Genomic DNA, 13,791 nt, shown 5'->3' with positions numbered 1-13,791 from the left:
CTCAGTGTTGCTAAAAAATCTTTTTATGCCTCTGTCAGTATTTTTCAGATACCCCATGCTGACATCTCTGAGCTCTGGCTGTGCTTTCTTGAGCCCCTTCCCCCTCTCACTCTCTGTAATTTCTGTCTGCACGACTGGGGCAGGGATGGGATGCATATTGACTGAGCAGTTAGTGAAGGTGTTGTATACTATGCCCAGAATATTAAATGAAAGGAAATCAGAGGGCCTGCCAACCACAGTATGAAATTGGGGTCTGTGCTTCAGATCAGAAAAACACAGAATCACTGAGAAGAGTGGAGTTGTATCCCAGGCCTGGATTATAGTTTTAACATATCCAAAAAGAATGTGTCTGTTTACAAGTGCCTTGGTCAGCCATGAAAGTCCAAGATAAAGGGAGTCCCAGAGGCAATCTCTAGAATGAACCATTTCAATCACTGAACAATTGCAACTGATTGCACACACACACACAGTCACCCACTGAGACCCCACTGAGAAGGAAATATGGCAAATTTAAGCTTCATAATGCACCCGCTGCAGCAACACAGGGAACAATGAAGTCTCTACATGGCACTCATCAACCTTTCTAAAACATTTGACACAATCTTCAGGACTGGGGCTCTGCAGGTCTAGAAGCACATTTGGTTGTCCTGTGGCATTTGCATTAGACAGGGTTCCATGATGCTGTTGACTCACAAATTAAGATCTCTAACCCTCTTGCTTGAACTTCAGACTTGTGGATCCTACTTCTTGTGGATCCAACATCTACCCTTGAGTATTGAACAGATATCTCAAATACAAGAGGACCAAAACTTAGTTCCTCTCTCTGCCCAAAACCTGCTTTATCCGTAGTCATTTCCATTTTGGTTAATGTTCATGGTGCAGCTAAAATTGTCCATCAGCATCTAAGTTAGAAACCACGGTGATCAGGAACTGCTACTGCTGTTGTTGTTTCTTCCATTGCTTTCCCCACCATACACTTACCCTATGTTAGCTCTCTGGGTAGTAGCTGTGTCTTTCAACCCTTCCTGGCAGCCCCAAGCTCTCTGGGTAGTAGCTGTGTCTTTCAACCCTTCCTGGCAGCCCCAAGACGTGGTCTCTCATCCTGGGAAGGGCTAGGCTGGGCTGGCCAGGATTGAAAGATCTTAGGGGAGGAAGCTCAAGGATTATCCTGGAAGCCTGGATTCTATTAAGTCAAGAAAGCAGAGTGGTCATTAATCAGAAAGTCCTGGGTTCAAGTCCTGATTTCACCATTTACTAGCTATGAGAACCAGGCAAGTTATTTACCTTCTAGAAGATTCAGATCCTCATCAGTGAAATGATGGTTTTAACAGTATCAATGAGGGAGAGGAGTATTTTTTTTAAAGATTTTATTTATTTATTTGACAGAGACCACAAGTAGGTAGAGAGGCAGGCAGAGAAAGAGGGGGAAGCAGGCTCCCTGCTGAGCAGAGAACCCGATGCGGGGCTCGATCCCAGACCCTGAAATCATGACCTGAGCTGAAGGCAGAGGCTTTAACCCACTGAGCCACCCAGACGCCCGAGGGAGAGGAGTATTAATTAAATGAGAATATAAATAGTTACTGGTGTATAGGGAAAGCCCAGTTAAGTACTGGTAGTTATTCTCTATTTTAGGGTTTCCTGAGCTAGTAGTAAAGAAATAAAATAGGTTTGAGAGCCTAAAGAAATTCTTCTGAAATTCATAAGGAGCAATACATAAAATACTCATTGAAGAGTTGAAATGGAAAAAGATAATCCTTCCATAAATACATGTGTATAATTTTAGTTTTTCACATTATTCATCCCTTAATTCATCCATTAATTAACACATATTTATTGAATACTCATTATATGCCAGGCACTGTTCTAAATGCTGGAAAAAAATGTCAGTGAACAAAGCAGGCAAAATACCTGTTTTCTAGACTAAGATTTGATGGGGGTCAGATATTAAACAAAATAAATGTTATATTTATTTTGTTGGATGGCTAATGGTGATTCATTTGGAGTTTTAAATAGGGTGATCAAGGAAGGCGCATAACCCTATGTTCTGACCTGGAGGGAGATATGGAAATATCTTAAAATACGGTACCAGCCCTCTAGAAATGCACGGTCTGGTCAAGGAGAGAAGGCAGCATTCACATGTCAATCAGTGATGAAACAAGGCCTTACGTGAATGGCTGGTGGAGACCAGCAATGTTCTAGAAGGTCAGAGAAGCTGGATAGCGGGGGAGGGATGTGACCCAAGGACCCACTGGCAGGAATAGTCTGAAAAAATTTCATGAAGGGAGTGGAATTTAGCTGGAAAACTGAAGTAAGTTTTCTTCCTGCCCTTGTTCCCCTCCTGTTTGTTGCTGAGAAGCAGATTGTGTTGCAATGGGTAGAAAAGAAACATGAAACTTGGTATTTTCCAGGGAGTTGCTGTAATGAGAAGACACTATAACAGGAACAGAAACTGTCACAGTCGCTTCAGTAGAAGCCCATGTGGCCGGTCAGAAAGGGCTGGAGGAAGAACACAGCTTTCAGGGGAAGGTCAGGCTTTGAACTCAGTAGGAACCAAACTCCTGGAGACTCACTAACAACCTCCACCGAGAGGTGATTCCAACTCCGTGGCATGAAAATGTGAGCAGGCCACAGGTGGCCCTTGCTTATCCACCAGGAGCCACCAGCAGGAGGGTCCTTCTGTGTCCTTCCTAAGTCTTTGAGCTTGCACCTGTTCTCTGTGGATGTGGCCAAGTCCCACGATGGTCTTTGTTAGAAAAGCCTCAAGGAGTACAGCCATAACCCTGGGTGGGTGGTAGCCAGGTGCAAAATGGGGCTTGACAAGTGTGAGTTCCTGGTAACCATTTTAGATTGGATTTCGAGGGGAGAAAGAGGTCAGGATGTGTGAATCAGGAAATAAATTGGTTCTTTGGGCCTAAATGAGTCAGATCTCCAAGGAATCAAGTACATTAAATTCACCCTTGCTTGGTAAGGCAGGCACTGAGTTATTCTAACACAGTAGGGGAAAAAACAAAGGCTTAGGTAATGGGGCTTTCGAGTACACTGAGGATGGAGGAAGGGAGCCTTCTTGATCTCTTTCTTCTCATTCTCCATGTGGAATTGCTGACCTTTATTTTCTCATGGTTGTTTGGCCTTCAACTTGAACTAGTATCTAGTACAACTCATGTGCTTGGTAAAAACAGTGGCCCTTGTAAAATGTTGTGGTTAAAAAGCCCAGATAAGGGGCGTGTGGGTGGCTCAATCAGTTAAGTGTCTGCCTTCCGTTCAGGTCATGATCCGAGGGTTCTGGGACTGAGCCCCGCGTTGGGCTCCTTGCTCGGGGGGAGCCTTCTTCTCCCTCTGCCTGCTGCTCCCCTTGCTTGTGTGTACTTTCTTTCTCTGTCAAATAAAAATATCTTAAAAAAAAAAAACCCAAATAAGCAAACAAACTAAAACCACAAACTTAGGCTTTGAAGAAACACAGGCTTGGGTTCTCTTCCTGGCTTCCTCCATTACTAGTTCTGTGGCCTTGAACAAGACACTACATCTCTCTGAGCCTGTGTCCTCATCTGAAAAATGGGTATGATGACAGTGCAAACTTCCTGAGGTCATTGTAGGGGTTAAATGAGAAAATGCTAATGGAACACAGCACCTGGCATGTGGAAAGTGTTTAATACTTTCCACATTAGTTATTACATTTCCACAGTTAGTTATTACTACTATTTAGCCAACTGGGAATGAGGAAGAATGATTATTAAGGGACTAATGTACAACAAGTTGACAGAAGAGTGAAAATTGTATTGCCTTGAAATGTAACCAGACATCGCCAATAATGCTCCCAGTTAGCAGGCCTCGATTGCCTCCAGAATGGTCCCTGGGTTTGTCTCTTCCCATCGTTTCACCTTCTCCAGGCCCAGCCCCACAATCCTGAGCTTCATTCCTGTCTTCCTTGAAATCCAACATGGAGGTCTCGCTCCCTGATTACAGCAGCCAGAGGCTTTGTCTTGGCCTCTACCCAGCCGTCTGTGTCTCTGTTTCACCCCACTTCTCTTCGCTTCCTCGTAACATCGCAGATGTCCTTGTCCCCTAGCCTCTTTGTCTTTCAGTGAGCTTCATCCAAATTATGATCATTTTCTGCTTGGAGCCACTTATTCTAGATGAGCAAAGCTTGCAAATGTGTACATGGGTGTGATTATTGTAATTGCATTTTTATTTTTTTAAAGATTATTATTTATTCACTTATTTGACAGAGAGAGAGAGTGAGAGAGAGAGAGAGTGCACGAACAGGGGGATCAAGAGAGGGAGAGGGAGAAGCAGGCTCCCCGCTGAGCAGGGAGCCTGATGCGGGGCTCCATGCCAGGACCCTGGGATCATGACCTGAGCCAAAGGCAGATGCCCAACCGACTGAGCCACCCAGGCGCCTCCATGGATGTGATTTGAGGGTCAGCATGAACGAAGTACATTCATTCAGCTCAACAGTTACAAAACACAAGCGGTATTTTTTCAGAGGAAATTCAGATAACAATTAGATGTCATTTTCTCTGTGGCAAAGACAAGAAAAGAATGACCACATACTTTGAGTAGATAAGGAACATAAATTTATATAACCTTTGTGGAGATCGGTTCAACAAAGTGTATCAAAAGTGTTCATACACTAACATTTTCACACGCTCTTCAATTGAGCAATTCTACTCATAGGAACTTAATTAAGAGTGACAGCGAAGGGGCGCCTTTTTTGAAAAAGTTCTTAGTCATTTTAAAATGAAATAACAAGTCAAAAAATTATCTTTACTGGCAGCTAAATAATTATCACAGAACGTGCTGTTGTTGTGTAGACGAAGAGTGTAAGAATGGCCCCTTCCTCTGCCTCTGCCTCTCCTCCCCCTACCCCACTTGCATGCACGTGTGCTCTCTCTCTCTCGAAATAGATAAATAAAATCTTAAAAAAAAAGAAAGCACTGTGTACAGTGTGTTATAATGAATATTTATGTATTTTTAAAGCTTTGAAAGATGTATACCAATTTATGCTCTAGTATCTTTGGATTTGAAATTTACATAAGATTTTCCATCTTCTTTTTACTCCTCCATATTTTCTGATTGTCCTATGATGACTGTGAATTAGTCATGTAATTATAAGCCATTATAATTTGCATAAAATTGCCAGCAACATATTTTAGTCTTTGGAGATTCAAAAATGAAGAAGGGGAAGAGAACATATATTTGTTGAAAGTTTCTAATGTGCCAGACACTGGATTGAGTTCTTTGCATAACTTAATCCAATTAACTTTCACCATAATTGCATGAGATCTTATGGTCCCAGTTTATAGATAAGGACACTGAGACTCACAGAAGATTAGGAACTGGCTCAAGGTCATACATCCCTGGGAATTTCAAGCCAGATCTGACTCCAAAGCATTTATCATTATTCAAATAGATTTAAACTTTTTTGGTGACAGCACAGGAGCGTGCAGTCTGGGAGGAGCTGAGCACCCACATACCCAAAGACTTCTAGCCCAGGCAGTCCCTGACCAGTGGCATCGGAATTGCACAACAGAAGGCCGTGGAGACGCAGAGATGAGGCCCCTGGCCACCACAGCCAGGGAGCGAGAGCTGATTGGACTCAAGGTCAGATTCCAGGATCAGCAAGTGGGGCTTAGGCTTCTCCAGAAGGCCGAAGCATGTGGGTGCGCTGGCAAGGAGGGGCAGGTGGGAACGGATGAGGAGTCCTGGAGTTGCCTTGGAGAGGCTCCCAGCACCAGCAAACCTGGACTGGGATTGTCGGGAAGTGGTTTGCTGACTTGTGTTTCCTGGTTGATCCCTTTGCACCTCATTTATTTTCCGGCAGGAGAGCTTTAATCTCATTGATTTTCACTCCTGGGTTTGTCTACTTATTTGAAATCTCTTCTTTTTGATTAGTCTCTGTGCCCTATTGAGCACCGCTGAGTGCTTCCGCTTCATGCTCATTGAAGAGCCTGGTGAGGATGAGGACAGCCTGTCTGTAGGACCAGGAAGAGGCTCCCAGAGGCAGAGGCCAGGCAGGGTCCCTGGGTGGGCGCTCCATCTTCTTGGCCACCTGGAGTCCTCCAGCACACTGGAAATATCAGAGAGGAAGAAAAGGAGAGGAGCAGAGGGCAGAGGGCGAGGCTGAGGCAAAACCTGAACAATTAGGATGGGGATGGACGATGGGGGCAGAACCCCAGGCCAGGCTGCCATCTCCCTCTCTCTCTTCTCTGGCATTTGACCAACTAGGGATTCACTCCAGTTATATTTTAAAATACGTCTTTGAAAAAAATCAATGCAATTCATGATCCTGGATTAGATTCTGGATTGAATATAAGTTAAAAAAAATCTCTAGGAAGATGAGGGATATAAATCAGTCATATATTAATTAGTTTTCTAAGTTTTCTTTTTCTCTGGGAATAAGATAGAAAAATAAAGGGAGATAGATTTTGGTTAAGAGAGTAAAAATAATTCTAAGAAGAAGAATTAAAAGGGGACAAACAACTTTAGTATTTCCCATACTGCTCATATGTGAGACGTTGCCTGACTGGTCCCTGGTAATGTGAGATTTCTGAGTTGTATAAAGAGCTTAACATTTAGGATCCTCCAGGATGTGGGATGCTGGGGGGGGGGTCTTTGAACCTCTTTCTCATCCATCCCCTCCTCCTTGTTTGTCCTCCCTTCTGAACGCATGCCTTGGGGAACCCTCCTCTCTCTCCTCTTCCTTGGGCTCCTCGCTGGTGGGCTTTGCCTCCCACTCCTGGGTGTTCCTGGTCTCTCAGGTGGCCTTCTTCAGAGTGTCATCCGCAGACGTCCTGCATTGGAAGAGATTCTGCAGACCTTGAAAGTCCTGGGCTCCACTTCAGACCCAAGGAATCAGAACTCGGGATCTGCATTTTAACAAGCTTCTTTGGTGCTTCCTCTGCACCTGGGAGATGAGGAGCTCTTGTTCTGTGGCCTTGGAGGTTACTTAGAACCTAAATCTCCACCTCCTCTCTGTCCTTCTCTACTTGTAGTCTCCTTTCCTCCTTGGCATAGAGATACTCGGCCTTGACTGCAAGTGCAGGTGTGTAAGCGGTGGTTTCTAGGGTCCGCCACAATACTTAGTGATTATTTAGAACCAGACATGACAGGAAAATGAGTTTGGAATTCCTAACCACCTTTGAAACTTAAAAAAAAAAAATCTTGGGAACAAAAGTCATGAATGGTCTGGGATCATCTGCACAGTTATTGCTGAAATTGCTGGAGTGTTGAGTATTTGGAAATTCGATTCCAGAAAACAAATTGGCTGTGCCATCAGTGATAAAACGATGCAGTCTCAAAGGCTTGATGGGTCAGGACAAACAGGGACAAGGGAAGAGAATGGGGAGGCTTCAGGACTGCGTGAACCAAGTGGAAATGTTTGGCCTTTTGGGGCCAGGAGCATGAGAGGAGCACCTGCTCTGCATGAACTGGGCGTCTGGGACTTGTTGAGGGAGAGACGAGGTCTCAGCCCGGCTGACCGTCATCGGAACCACTCGCTGGAGGCATGGGTACGGAGCTGGGAAGGCAAGGGCCCGTCTGTCACATGGAGGGCTTTGCTGATCTCTGACACTGGATATTCTCCCTTGCCCTGGTGCCAGGAATTAGGGGAGAGAGCACTCTAGGTCTGAGTCAGGATCAGGAATGCCAGGCTCAGGCAGGGAAGGAGCCAAAGAAGATGACTCTGATATAAAGTCCCGCTGCTTGAGGTGGAAAATAAATCAAAGGAAAGGAATCAAGGTGGTTAGGGTAGAAAGCATGCACACACTCACCCCATCCATCGTTCCCATCAGGCAGGTTTCTGAGCAAGACCCTCAGTAGCTATCCTGCCGGTTCTGGGAGGCAGGCTGGGCAGATGTTAGAGCCTTCTCAGTGTCAGACACACCTGGGTTCAAGTCCCAGTTCTGTTACTTTACTTACTAGTTGTATTGTGCTGGGAAGCCCAAGCTCTTCTTCAGCCTGCTTCTTTATTGGTAAAATGAGGATAATGAGAGTACCTAGCACACAGGGTTACTCAAATGAACTCATGTGCATCACGTCTGCTCATGGTTGTCACTGGATGAATATTAGTTATTATTGTTGTTGCTACTAGTCAGGAGAGGGAGATCATCAAAGCTGTTTGGCCAAAAATGATCAAAACTATCCCTAATCTCTTTCTCTATAGATTGAGATGAATCTGTCATCAAGTGTCTTAGGAGATGTCATCATTTCCAGACTCTCTTCAGTGAAAAGCTTCTCCTCTGCATTTCTTTTCTACAAGTAGGGAACTGACAGATTAGTCCCATCTTACACTTGACAGAGCTCACAGTCTGTCAGGGAAGAAAGAGGAGGGAATAAATCATTTCATGACTGCCCAGGAGTTCAAAGGAGGGGGGGCGCTTAACACATTGCGGTGAAGACACTGCTCCCCAAAGGCCCAAGCTGCTGCACCCCTCCACACTCCCTTCCCAAAGCAGCACCTAACAGGCCAGTTCACTGATAAGTAACAGAGAAAATGGTTTATTACCAAGAAAAGGCCTTGACTGTATTTCTTTTAGTTTACCTGAAAGCTGAGGCCTGGTTTTAGGAAGTTGCTGTAACTTGAAAAATTTCCTGCATAGCATAGATATTGGCAAAGGGTTGTAAAATCAAACGCATACTCTTCCCATTTAGAGGAATTATGACAACTGTAATATAGTAAAAAGAACCCTGGTCTTGGGGAGAGGAAAGCTGGGTGCGTCCTGGTTCCACGTGCTGTGTGACATCGGGCAAATCACTAAACTTCTCTGAGCCTTAGTTTCTTCATCTGCAAAATGGGATGAGGACATCTAACTCCCAGGATGATGGAAGGATTATATACAAGTATACTCAAGACAACTGCAAAATGATGAGCGAACAGATGGCATTGTTTATCTGGGACTCTAAAAACCAGAATTTTCCAGGGAACAGAATGCTGAAAATAACAAAAACGAGTTCAACTGTAAAAGACTAACATTTGGGCACTTACTGTGTCAAAGTGTAGTAGACGTATTTCATTTAATTCTCATAAATAACCGAAACAATAGATACTCTTCACTATCATTTTATAGATAAGAAACTCAAGGCACAGAGAAGTGAAGTAACTCATCCCATATCCCCTGACCTGGCAAGTGGCAAAGCCTGAACGCACCTCTGGGTCCTCTTTCCCAGCGTGCTATACTGCGGGGCTCAAGTGCATGGTCTCCTTTAAAATGCACAGCAATCCTATAAACATCTAAGCTGAATTACATTTGTGCAGATATGTATCATCAGTCTCCTCCCAAATCTGCAAAATGGAAAAAACAAACCAAAGGGCAACCTCTGGACGATGTGTGGAGGCTGGATCAGGTCTTTGCCAGGTCCTGGACTCCTTCAGACTCCTGCCTGCCAGCTACAGTTCGCTCAATCCCCCCTTTCACCTGCAGGTGGCAGCACGAGGGCCATTGCTGCGGGGCCCAGAGAGAGTCACTTAGAGACAGAAGGGAATCGGGTTAGATACTGAAACAGGATCCCATGAACTCCGACTTTGGATAAAACACGTCATTCCTTTCAACCCCTGCAGTCTAGCTGAACTTGAAACTCCCCATGCTCAGGCCTCGCGGGCCCAGGGGAGCTGCTGTGCCGGGCTGGCGAGGAGGGCAGGGGCAGCACCCTCTGCCCGGCATCGCCAGAGGCTTTGCGGGGACCTGGTGGTGCAGGGGCCGGAGCAGTATCCCTCCCCCCCCCCCCCCCCCCCCCCCCCCCCCAAGGTTGTCAGTCCGTTGGTGGCCAAACTGCGGCACTGGGGCTGGACCTTAACCCTTCACAGGACCTTTTATCACTCCATCCGCTGCCATAGAGGATGCGCCAGCCATCTGCCGCCCTCCCACGTGCTGTCCCTCCAGGGCACAGGCAAGGCCTGTTTCTGCGCATGGCCAAGGGCTGAGCTGCTGTGGGCTCCCAGGTGCTGGCTTCTCGCTTTGTGCCGGGACCTGGCACCGGCCAGTGGAACTGGGTCTGTCTGTGCAGTCTGGGGACAGGAGGCTTTTCCCTTTAGACCAGACAGGGTGGTGCTTATTTTGTCCCACTTCTGCTGTGCAAGGACCTGGTCACCACCTCTTTCTATGTTTTTTCTCCTTCCCTCAAATAAATAACTCCTCACAGGCAAACCAGAAGATTCCAGACTGATTGTGGCCTTCGACAGCAGTACTTACCTTTGTGAGGAGAGAACTGGACAGGACCGCGTCACAAATCATGGCATTCTTTCAGGCACGATGGGGAGATCCCTGGGGGCAGGAGGTTCTTGCTACAATTCCTTAAATGACATCTCATAACTTAGGCAAGGCCAAGCATATGTGGCTGAAAGGGAAGTCTAGCTTTTTGGCAAACCTCCTCTTAGGTGAAGCATGGAGGTGTGACCATATTAATCTGAAGGGCAATTTAGAATCTCAAAATAGAGAAAGCATGAAACTCAGAATATCTTTAATCAAAGCTGATTCTCTAGGAATTGCAGTTGCTTTTATTCAGCTACAGGTGTGGGAGACACCCCTTCCTCCCATGGACTTCTGACAGGTAAATGTTAATAATCCTCGGTGTTTGTAATTATGGTAATTGGCACATGTGAACATCGTAGCTGGCATCCATTGTCATCTCCTGGTACTCCAGCACAAAGAATCATTAACTTAGTAGGTGGCACACTCCTTTTCGTTTATCGGCGCCCTTCCCCCCCCCCCCCGCCGTGAAAGCGGGTGTAATTATTCTCCTGTAAAATTACTCCTCCCTCTACTTTCCCTAGCTAAATTCATCTGCCTTTCAGTGAGCTCAACCTTCCAGTGACGATTTCTGCCTCTTCCCTTCCCCTCCTCACCTAAATTCTCCAGACTCTGCCCCAGCTTGACCACCCAGGAAACTGTCTAGATTATACATTATGAAATTTGATTATAGTTGATTAAACACATTGTTAAATATTGCCCTGACTTGTTCTCAGTTTTCTTTCTGAAAGTATAATCTTCTGAACTAGGCTGTGCGTATCAAGAGGGCAAGGACCATATTCATTAATCCTAGGTTTAATAAGATGTATTAATAAGATTAATATGATGCTTAATAAATTTTTGTTTAACAGACAGGTATCGAGATGAAAGTTTATTGTTGAGAAACAGGAAAGTTCCGCCTCTTCATCTTTCGATGAACATTTCCCGAGTTTCAGCTCTGTGCCAAGACGCTGTGCTGGGCTGTGTCAAGTATATTAAATATGAAGTAGACAAAGTCCCACTCTAATTTGTAGGGAGATAATGCATTCACACAGCTCACCACACAGCTCATCACATGGCTCACAGTGTAAATGCCTCAGAGTATTAGATGCAAAGAGCCTTAAAGTTCAGAGGGTCAATGAGAGAGCTCGGTGGCTGGTTGTCGAGGAAACTTCAGAGAAATGGCATCTGAACAGGGCCTCTGGGTATAGGAAAGATTTCAGAAGATGAAGATGGAGGCAGAGGGAATGGTATAAGCAAAAGTACAGGGATGTGAAATAAGTACTAAAACTTGGGAAACCAAGCAACTCATTTTGATTGCGGTAATGTAATAAAAGTAATAATATCTGACATTAATTAAGAGTCTACTGTATGTATGGTATCATGCTTTATGTACTTTATCCCATCCTCCCAATAACACATGAGGGGTGTGCTGTTGATACTCCCATTTTGTGGGTGGGGAAGCAGAGGCTCAGGTAATTTACCCAAGGTCTTAGCACTACCAAGTTGGGGTCTGACTCCGGAGTCACACAATTCCATCTCATGCGTAGTATGGAAGGAAGTGAGAAGATTGGGAAGGTTGTTTGGCAGATGACTTTAAATTGTGCCTTGAATGTTAGAACTCAGTTTGGTAAATAATGGAGGGCTGCTGATGATTATTGAACAGGGAAGCCATCCAATGAAAGTCAGCCTTTAGGAAGATTAATATGGGGGTTGGAGGTAAGATGGATTGGAGGGAACAAACAGAGAAGGAAAGAACAAGGAGGAGGTGAAAGCAAGCGGGGGATGAAAACTCAAAGACTGAACTGAGCAGTTCGAATGGAATATTAGCAATTGTTGTGGAGACATTTTGGAAGTAGATTCTGCAGGGCTTGGTGACCTGGTGAAATGGAGGGTGAAGAAAAGAGTGGACAGTGACTCCAAGGCATCAAGCTGAGCCCCAAGGAAATGGCAGCAACATGGCTGGGTGCCAGGAGGCAGGCAGAGCTGGTTCAAGATGGCTCCCTTTGTGTGGTCAGTAGCGTTGGTGGAACTACAGTGGACTATATTTTGGTGGTTGCGTGTAATAGGTGGGGGAGATGCTGGTCTGGTATGGATTTGGGAATCCTTCACAGTGAAACCAGGAGAGAGAGAACCCAACCAGGGGGACAGAGGAAAGAGAAGAGGAGAGAGAGCGCAGGGGGTCCTAGATAGGATTTTGGGGAAGAACCAGAGAAAGACAAGTCACAGAAGGCAAAAGAGGGACTGGTCCGTGAGGAGGGAGACTGAGAGGCCATCACAAAAGCCAATGCAGGGACTTTTCAAGGCAGAAGAATGGTCAGAAGCATCAAGTACTGTGGAAAGTCACAGAGGAAGAGGACTGAATTGCTTTGGCAACGGGGGGTGGGTGTCAATAGATCTAATGCTAGAGGATGAGATATGCATATTATGGCATGTGTAAATGGGACAATATTCTACAGACATTAAAAACCAGGCTTTCTAAGAATATGTAAGGATTTGGCAATGAACAGAATGTTAACATATACTGGGGTGTTTTCCTGTGGTTCCTGCCAGGCGCTCCTGCTTTTGTTGAGCTGAGCAGAGTTAAAGGCGGCACTGAGAACTTCAAAAGCCTTCGTTGCTTGCTAATAGAAAGGGCTTGGAGCAATGTGCACGAAGGATCAGGGAAGATGAGGAAGAGGGCAGGAGGAAGCAAGGGCGACAGGTGGTGAAGAAGGCCGAAGAGCCAAGGCAGGGCAGAGAGCTTGTCAGTAGGAGGGAGGACATGGCTTTCGTTGGTGGGAGCTGTAGAAGATATAAAGGTCTGCTGACGTCTGCCATGTTTCAAAGAATGTGATTCCTTATGTGGTTTACTGGGAAATTTGAGGTAAAAATATAAATTTATTTTTAATGACTTTTTGGTTGTTGCATAGATGAGTCTTTTTTTTTTTTTTTTTTTTTTAAGGCATTTTTAGGCCCCTGCATGGCTCAGTCGGTTAAGTATCTGACTCTTGGGTTTAGCTCAGGTCATGATCTCAGGGGTCATGGGATTAAGCCCCATGTTGGGCTCCATGCTCAGTGGGGAGTCTGCTTGAGATTCTCTCTCCTTCTGTGTCTCCCTCTGTCTCTCCTCCTGCTTGTACTCTCTCTCTAAAAAAAATACATAGGGGCACCTGGGTGGCTCAGTGGGTTAAAGCCTCTGCCTTCAGCTCAAGTCATGATCCCGGGGTCCTGGGATTGAGCCGTGCGTGGGGCTCTCTGCTCAGCGGGGAGCCTGCTTCCTCCTCTCTCTCTGCCTGCCTCTCTGCCTACTTGTGATCTCTGTCTGTCAAATAAATAAAATCTTTTAAAAAATACATAAATCTTTCTAAAAAAGTTAAAAAAAGCTTTTCATGATGGAAAATTTCTAAACATCCATAAAAATAAAGAAAATAGTTTGATGCACCTAATTCACCCATCCCTCAGCTTTACCAGTTACTAGTACATGACTAGTCTGTTTCACCACATACCTCACATGCTTCTCCCTCTCCATATCATCTATAAATATTCCATGAGCTAAGTCTAAAATAAATGTTCTTTGAATATAAAC

At 45.2% G+C, this 13,791-nt stretch overlaps 1 long non-coding RNA gene across 1 annotated transcript; it reads right to left on the bottom strand.

Annotated features, from left to right (window-relative positions):
- Positions 1–966: 966 nt before the first annotated feature.
- LOC116881139 lies at positions 967–2,079 on the bottom strand. The gene is made up of 3 exons (XR_004385355.1): positions 2,050–2,079; positions 1,090–1,183; positions 967–1,041 (listed from the first exon to the last, which is right to left on the bottom strand). It is a non-coding gene; the product is annotated as an uncharacterized LOC116881139 (long non-coding RNA).
- Positions 2,080–13,791: the final 11,712 nt, after the last annotated feature.

Source organism: Lontra canadensis, unplaced genomic scaffold, assembly GCF_010015895.1.
Source record: "Lontra canadensis isolate GAN:19392208 unplaced genomic scaffold, GSC_riverotter_1.0 scaffold71, whole genome shotgun sequence".
Taxonomy (NCBI): domain Eukaryota; kingdom Metazoa; phylum Chordata; class Mammalia; order Carnivora; family Mustelidae; genus Lontra; species Lontra canadensis.
The sequence above is the reverse complement of the archived record's forward strand: the minus strand, read 5'-3'. Positions and strand labels throughout refer to the sequence as shown.